This window comes from Rhagoletis pomonella, unplaced genomic scaffold (assembly GCF_013731165.1).
Source record: "Rhagoletis pomonella isolate Grant_MI unplaced genomic scaffold, Rhpom_1.0 Rhpom_scaffold_00006, whole genome shotgun sequence".
NCBI classification, from domain to species: domain Eukaryota; kingdom Metazoa; phylum Arthropoda; class Insecta; order Diptera; family Tephritidae; genus Rhagoletis; species Rhagoletis pomonella.
Window position 1 is genome coordinate 81,419,797 of NW_023458560.1, and position 8,463 is coordinate 81,428,259.

The following is an 8,463-nucleotide window of genomic DNA, read 5'->3' on the forward strand; positions in this document are numbered from 1 at the left end:
AAACGCGAAGCAGGCGAAGGATAATAGCTAACGGGATAACAAGTTGGTTGAGGACAGGGAAGGATCGCCTTTGTGTCTGTCGCGTAGGATGTTAATGTCAATTGCTAGTTGACTTCCTTAGAGTTGCTGTTATTGTTGAAGGATTTTTATTACAGTTGTTTGTTTGCACTATACTATCGCTGTTTGGCTGTTGTTTTTTGTTTTTTGTTGTTTCCACTTTTCTTGTCTCGGAGCAATTTGGCAATTTTTACTTGACAATTTTGCTGTACTTTACTCAAGTTTACTCAAGTTACTTCGAGGAGTACTTTGCCATTTTCGGCACGTCACGTTACTACAACTCCGTCGGCTCTCGGCTTAGTGCGGGCACGGTTTGTATTTCCTGTTGTTGGTTGGACGCAAACAAAAGCCAAATTTTCGTCCTTTGGCTAGAGGGCTTTATTGTTTTTATACACATATCCTCCAGGCTTTTACACCTGCAGCGCGCGAATCATTTGTGTCCTTCGTACGGCGTTTCTGATGAGCTGTTGAAGAGCCAAGAAAAAATAAATAAAATGTGTCATTTGAATAAATTATTATACTCGTATATATACATAGTATGTATATTTATGTATAAATAAAATAATATATTTAGGTGGATATTTAGGCTGTTTCGAGCAGGAAAATATGTTTATATTTACACCTTTGTGTACGACTTTTTGAATTTAAGAATCCATGACACCCAAGGCTTTAAACTGCTGGGAATGTTAGTTCCACCTCTACTACATGCATACACATCTGATAACAAGTCATTTAAGAAAAATTTTTTTAATAATAAATATAATAATCAACTCCCCACCATCTAATGGGCTAAGTTTTTTTTGGAGTTATTTCTTTCCATGTGAGTAATATACGTTCTAAATATTGGACAAATCGGACTAGAGATACGGGTTTTCCAAATAATATCGACTCCTGCGCCACCTATCGGGTATTTTTTTTTTTGTAAAGTTATTCCTTTTTATGTAGGTAATATGCATTCCAAATATGGGCCACATCGGTGCATACATATTGGTTTTTAAAATATCTCGACACCCGCGCCAACTATCGGACTAATTTATCTTTCACATTGCATTACCAGTTTTTAGTCTCACGTCTCTAGCTCATCGGGAAGTTGGTTAAAAACTGATTGCCAGATTTGATTACACACAGGTGAAACATAATAAAAGTTTGTAAAAAAATTGCTTCATTTCACCAATCAGTCGAGAAGAATTTATTGCATGGTTTGAAATGGAAACAAATTCTTGCAATTGGGCAGTTAATTTATTTAACCGCGCAGTAAATATATTAAAAACATACATTTCGATCATCTTGAACATACACATTTTTTTTTTTTTTATTATCAATTTTGAATAAGATAATTTACCTACAATTTTAAATCTTCTATCTGGCGTTTATTTTCAATTTCGTCGGGGTCTTTTTAAATGTGATAAATTTTAATCGACTCTTCTTGCTACGAACGCAGTTTGATAAGCCAGTGACTATTTGAATCATAGTTATTTTTTTTTTGGCGGAAAGCATTTTATTTTTCAAAATAGTCTCCTTAATACTCCTTACATTTAGTTCAAACCTTTTTCAATTTTGTATCCCTTTCAAATGAAGAGGTTTCTCAAGGCTCCCGATAGCAATTTTCTTTCGGCTCAAATATCTTAACGCCGGGCTCTTTCTCTAGGTTTGAAAGCAGGATATATATAGACGGAGATGTCTAAGTTCGAAATACTTTATGATGGATGGCGATGCGCACACGAAATTCAACCAAAATACAAGTTCCGCATACGTATCGTCTATAGACTTAAAACTTAAAATATGTCGACTTTGAAGCCAACATGAATGATATTGTATCACTTACGACTTCATCTTTTTAGAACCCCTGACAAAATCGAACTTTCAAACGACAGCGTAGAAAACCTATTCGCATTTAAGCTGTATAAATTAGACGCATATGAAAAATATAAAGAAGCATAAAAAAGATGGGCGGTGCAGCATCTGTGTGCTGGTGAGGTCAGGATGTCGTGGGCCTCGAAAGTTAAGCAGACTCTGCGGCTGTGGTGTAATCTGGATTGTAAAGCGGGCAAGGACATTATCGTTTGAAGATGAGAGGGAAGAAATACATTTGTACATATGTAGATGTGAGTGTTCAGAAAATAGATGCGGAACAACGAAGCCGACACACATTCAGCGGGTGCAGTTTACACTCGTAAGCTATATTGTGGGCTGTATGTAAAGCAGCAGCAGCTATGGTTATGAATTGCGCTCGTTAGGATAATTTATGTGAGCAATATAAATTAGGTTTTATTATTTACAATTTTGTTAAACATGATATGTATTTTCAGTGACTAGCTTGCAACAGAATACGTATGTATGTGTGTTCGAGTATGTGCATATGCAACGCTGGTGCGCATTTCAGTTGAGTATCATTTTTGAAAGAGAGCAGGCACGCGCAACTCGACTTTATTTCGTTGATTAATGGGAGACCTTTACTGAAGAAAGTAAGTAAAAATAGATCAGACACCAGCCGTGCATGACAGCTTTGACATTACACATATTTGTATATGTATACGAGTGGAATACTATATATAGCAAAGTGGCTTGTAATAATGATCTATATACAAAAAAAAATTGGTATGAAAATAGCCACAGTGAAATCAGATAACATTTGTAAGCAATTACATTGAAGTTTCTATAGATACATATGTTAAGAAGATAGATACTATAAAAACCACTTAAGCCAACCCTTTCAATATGTGTGTGTACATTAATCTGTACTTACATATGTATATTTACTCGTACATACCCAACAAGCAAAATAAACTTAAAGAGAGTTTTTTTTTTAGTTTTCAATTATAAACGTTAAGCTTACAAAACGTTGATTTTTTGTTTATAAAACGCTTGAAAGTAAGCGTAATATAATCGAAAAGGAACATTGGTTATAAGTGTAGAAATATAAACTTGTAATAAATGTTCGAAAGAAAGCATTTTATAAGCGTAAAATTGTAAACTTATAATAAAGGTTCAAAACAAGTTGTTTATAAGCGTATGAATATAAACTTACTAAACACTTTAAAAAGAAAGCTTTTTATAAACATTTTTATAACCCTTTATTTAAAGATATTTCATTAAAAACTCATACATAGATTGCTTAACATCTAGAAACTAAACGAAATGCGAATTTTCGGCGCACTCATCTACAGTCGCGAAAATATAAATAGGGAATAGACATTTTAGCATAAAAATTCACAATAACACATACAAATAAAGCATAAAAAAGTTAATTATTACATCTTGTTGCGTGCTTTTAATTACTTGCCGTTTTTGGGCAAATTGGAAAAGCGACATCGATGCAGCTATACATTCCGCTTCATAGCCGCCATTCTCATTGATGAACTTTTCTGAAAAAAATTTAATACATTTTTAATTGAATGTTAAACTAAGAAAGGATAAGGGGAACTCATCATTTGAAGACTCGAATGCTCCACCGATTAGCGCAGCGGGTCCTGGATTGGATTTTTTTTTACCGCATCGGTTTTATTTAATTTTTTCTTTTAATAATATATTTTAAAAAATGTAAACACGTCACTTACGATTGAAAAAATGTTATATTTACTACTTCATGTCGTTGGCATTTGCATTTCATTTATAAGTTTAAGTTATTTATAAACATTCGCTCTCAAAACGTATTAAAGGTTTATTTGAAAAAACTTTTAATAAGCTTAATATTAAAAATGCTTATTTAACGCTTATTATAGCAAACTTACTTTAAGTTATTTTTAAAAACATTTACTGAAATGCTTGTTGGGCGTACCCGTTAGATTGTGTCGGAGTCGAGATTATTATTTGGAGCTTTGGTAATCGAACTATAATATTTGGCTCATTTTTGGAACGGAGGTAGATACTTATATTAAAATAAACAGCTCTAGCAAAATAGGTGACGCTGTGGACAAGATATTTGTACAACCCGATTTTTACTCCTATTAGGCTAACTCTAAGACAATATTTTGGCTAAGTGGTGTAAATTATTCAGGAAAATTTGTATTTATAGTTTGATTTAGTACTTATTCAGAGTATATTTAAATACATCCCGCTTTACTTGAATAGGTACACATTCCTTAGATATGAACTTACATCTGGATTTTTGGGTATTGGAGACGTTTTTTTTTTGAATGAAAAGTGGTGAAAATGCAGAAAACACTCTATTACTTTGGATTTTAATTCAGGTTTTATCAAACTACAGGAAAATTCCGGTTATTATTTTAACTCACTTGAATAGGCACCATAGCTTAAACGGTTATAAAATGAGGAAAATTACCGTATATAAAACCCACTTGCCAAACACTTAACATGAAAATAACAAAACGAGCGAAATTTTACAATTTTTCGAAACCCGTTCCATTTTCACAACGTGAGACCATCGTATTTGGATTCAGCGGGAAATTCTACATAATATTGGGGTACCGAATGTCGTGTTTATGAGAATTTTCGAAAATTTGGAAGATAATAAAATAAAAAAATTAGGTAAACTTTGACTACACAAAAACCACTTGCATGTAGCACTAAACATAAAAATAACAAAACGAGCGATGCTGCCACTTGAAGCCAAAGGTATCAACTATGGATTCTGTAATATTCTTATTAATATCTAGCAGGCAACACTTTCATTTCGTAAGCTGAATAACGCGTTTTGTAAAAATTTCGCAAGTTCACGGAAATTTTTTTTTTATAAGGAGTGAGCTGGTCGGGTCGACTTGTAGCTGTGTTTCGTCTATGATACGCACACTTAATTCCTGAGTAACAGTCAAAACGCTAGAGTCGATTACAATTCACAAAAAACAAGTAAAAAACACGTAATTTTAAGACGCTGCCATTATTCGGAGGTATTGACTTATACGATTTTCTTTGCTTGCATTAAAACTGTCATCTTTTCTTTTCAAAATACCGCCTCAACTGGGCACATATTAGGGCGGGTCGATAATATAATTTTTCTCAAATCCCTTGGTAAACGATTTTCATCACATTATTTTCACAAATCAGTGACCAGTTTACCAAAGTTACATCTAAAAATTTAGATGGATCTCTAATTTTTTTCTACATAAATTCTTTTTCAAGTGTATAAATAACTTTTAAATAAAGGTACCAGATTACTGAAAAGTGTGCTGAATGCAAAGCAATATCGTCCAATTGGAGAGTCCTCAAAAGGATTTGTTAAATACTATTGCATTTACCCATGTAATTAACTAAAATATTTATGTGTATCTAAACACTTATTGAACGTTTCCTACTTTCAAATTTTGTTAATGTATGTACTTATGCACTTAAAACTACTATTAACTTATCAAAGGATTCCCCTTTTAATATTATATAAATACCTGAGTGAAGGACCGACCTGTCTCGGCAGCCAGTGCGAAAACTCCCTATATCAGAAAATTTCTCAAGAACACCCGACTTCAGAATTTGATTGAAGAACGCCCTATCCACACATAATATTACTATTACGATACAAAACCGATCCCGCCTAGTAGATATCTTAAAAAGGAAAGGAGGTGATTTTTTTTAGTTTTAATTCGGACAGGCGGTAACGAGCGTGTGTAAAAATCTCATATGACATCAAGCTTTCTTAACTTTTGCCACTTTAATGTTGGCGTGTAGAATGTTTTCGAGTTTGGCTTTTAGCTTTTACGAGCCTTTTACACAGCTTGCCGCACCGTGACACAAGTGGTCGGAATTAATTGATTTTTTCCCCCGCATACACCATCCCCTTCCAAATGAAACGAAAACGGGATGCTTTCAAGTTATTTATTGTTCGGATATGCTCGCTATGAACAAAAAAAAAAATACGTTTGGCCTTGAGCGCAAGTACTGAAAATATTTTAAAAGGAATTTAAAAAAGTGATCGAATACAGGGAATAAAAGCGGATTCATCGTTCTAATTTCAAATTATAATCACAAATTCCAGGGTAAAAAATTTATGGAATAAGTATAAGTTATAAGTATATTTTACAGGTAGCAGCTAGGAGAGGCACGTGAACACGATAGTTACTTTTGTCAAAGTCAAAGTGCTGGCATTTAATTATCTCTGCCATTTTTTAAGAGCCTAAGTCAAATTATGATGAACGGAGAAAAATTAATTTTTAGTAGATATCGAAATTATTGGACCAATATGGCTGTTACAATAGGTGAACATGGGCTGTATACAATAGTGTTAGAATGTGGCTACCCTAATTAAGTTTTTTAATAGCACATTTGCTCATACAATGCGACTCATAACAATGTTGCAACATTTATCCATTTGAGTTAAGCTACATAACTTTGTAATAGTTAGTTACCACTATCAAAATGAAGAACATACAGATGGAAGGCTTTTCCTCTAAAGAGTAACACTATACAAAATATGAAAGGCAATTTGAACACAAATTTGCACACATTTATACAAATGTACTAATCAGCCTACTCAGCACGAAATAGGGCTTTTTTATTCATAATATTTAATTATTACAAAAAAAAACAAAAACTTAATCTGCTAGCCTTGCCCCACAGAACGCCATCTAAGGGCATGAAGCATTTTAAAAGTTAGCTTGTCTATATCTATCCTAAGTGCCTCCCAAAAAAGCGGTGGTGGTGCTACAATAACCGGATCCAGGCAAAGTCATCCCGGCAAATAGAAAAAGCAATTCATTATAATATTTCCAATAAAAACTCACTTTTTTTTTTGCAAAACTGACATGCAGATGCTAATAAAATATGGTAAAGCCCTTTGCACAGCTGCAATGCAACATAGCTCTTCCTGCAGGCTTCGAATGCAATAATAAAATAATTGCAATAATGCAAATATTTGAAGAAATAAATATTTGAGACTTGAAAGTGATTGCATATCAGCTGCTGCTGCTGTCATTTCAAGTATTTTACTGCAAATGTCGGCGCGCAAAAAAGCTTATCTGCCTTTGTGACCCCGTTCTTGACATATATGTACACAAACAATGCAATATGTATGTACATGCATATGTATGCGTACATATAAGATTGTCGCATTCACAATAATATTGAATTTACGAATGTATACACGTATGTATGTATGTATGTTTATGTGCTGCATCCTCCAATAGGAGAAATCCAAATAAAATAAAGCTTGAAAGCTTCCTCCAATGGAACTGCCCTTAGGTGACTGCAACACGCCAACTCACAAACGCAAACGTATGTAGATATATTTGAGGCGAGTTTCATATCCGTTGACACCACGTGTGATGGATGTTGACTCGTTGCACGTTGCTGGCGGTCGCATTCCTAGCGTGACTTTCACCTTCTTTAAGCTACTTAAGCGATCAAAACCGCAGCCAACTAATAAAGAAGTGCAGGTGGTGGTCATGCCAGGTATATTGTATTAATTGGTGAATGCGCATAAAATCGATTGAAACAAAAATTTACTCACGTGTAATGGGTATAAAAATAAAAAATCAAAAATAATTTAGAAAAAAGCTGTTGATAGCAAACTTAGAATTAAATACATACATGTTTAGATTTTTTAACTCATATAAAATACATATAATAAATTCAGTGGTTAGGATGGTCATTATCACCCTTTAGGATGCAGGTTAGATTCCTGGTTTGATTAATTAAAAAAAAAAAACATATTTTTTCTAATAGCCATTGCAAACTTCCGGGTGTAGTTTTGATATTCGAAAGCTCCTCATAAAACCGGTTCGCCGTTTACAGACTGCGCAAAACAGTAGGTCCTTCCATTTTCATGACAAAGTCAATGCACAAACCACAAATTTTGAAAGGAGCCCGGTCAATCTCTTGGCAAAATATGTGAAGTACCATTTTTAATATGGATTGATTTTTACTTAAACACAACTTTTTTTTTATAAAACTGCTTACAATATTACAAACTGGTCTTAAAGCTAAGAAACTGGCAACACTTGCAAGAAGTTGATCCCACTTTAGCCAAAGTAACGACTTGTTTTCAATGTTGAATGCAACTAAGGTCAGATGAATTTCCCAGACAATTTATTCCAGTTTACTGAACCATTTTGCGCCCTTGTAAGCAAAGTAAACATTATTCTTCGGTCATATATTTCTGCGATGGCTTAGAGAGGGGACACCCTTAAAGATGAGACCAATGGACTATCCCTTAGGTTTTTTCAAAAATAGGCTATATCAAGTTTGGAGATTTTATAAGTGCATCAATGAAAGGCAAAGAATCCCATAAACATATGCCAAGACGCCCTCTTACTTGAAAACCTTCCTGTGGTTTTGGTCTACTTGTAACGTCATTAAAACGCTTGTGAAAATAGGGAGCGACTAAAAGAAAACTCCACTTAATAAGCCATCCACATAAAATACTAAGTATGTGGTAAAAAAATGCCAGAGCTATGTGACGGGCACACATATATACATATTGAGCCCTAACCGCCAAAATAACGTAAGCGACATTTTTTT

The 8,463-nt window shown here is 33.9% G+C and overlaps 2 long non-coding RNA genes across 2 annotated transcripts in view; both read right to left on the reverse strand.

The window, feature by feature from the left end:
• LOC118741452 overlaps positions 1-8,463 on the reverse strand; it is a 73,570-nt gene that overhangs the window by 6,855 nt on the left and 58,252 nt on the right. The gene's annotated exons all lie outside the window — the stretch shown is intronic.
• The window catches only part of LOC118741453, a 64,024-nt gene continuing 55,715 nt past the window's right edge, over positions 155-8,463 (reverse strand). The window contains exon 2 of the long non-coding RNA XR_004993286.1: positions 155-521. This is a non-coding gene — a long non-coding RNA (uncharacterized LOC118741453). The remainder of the gene's footprint in view (positions 522-8,463) is intronic.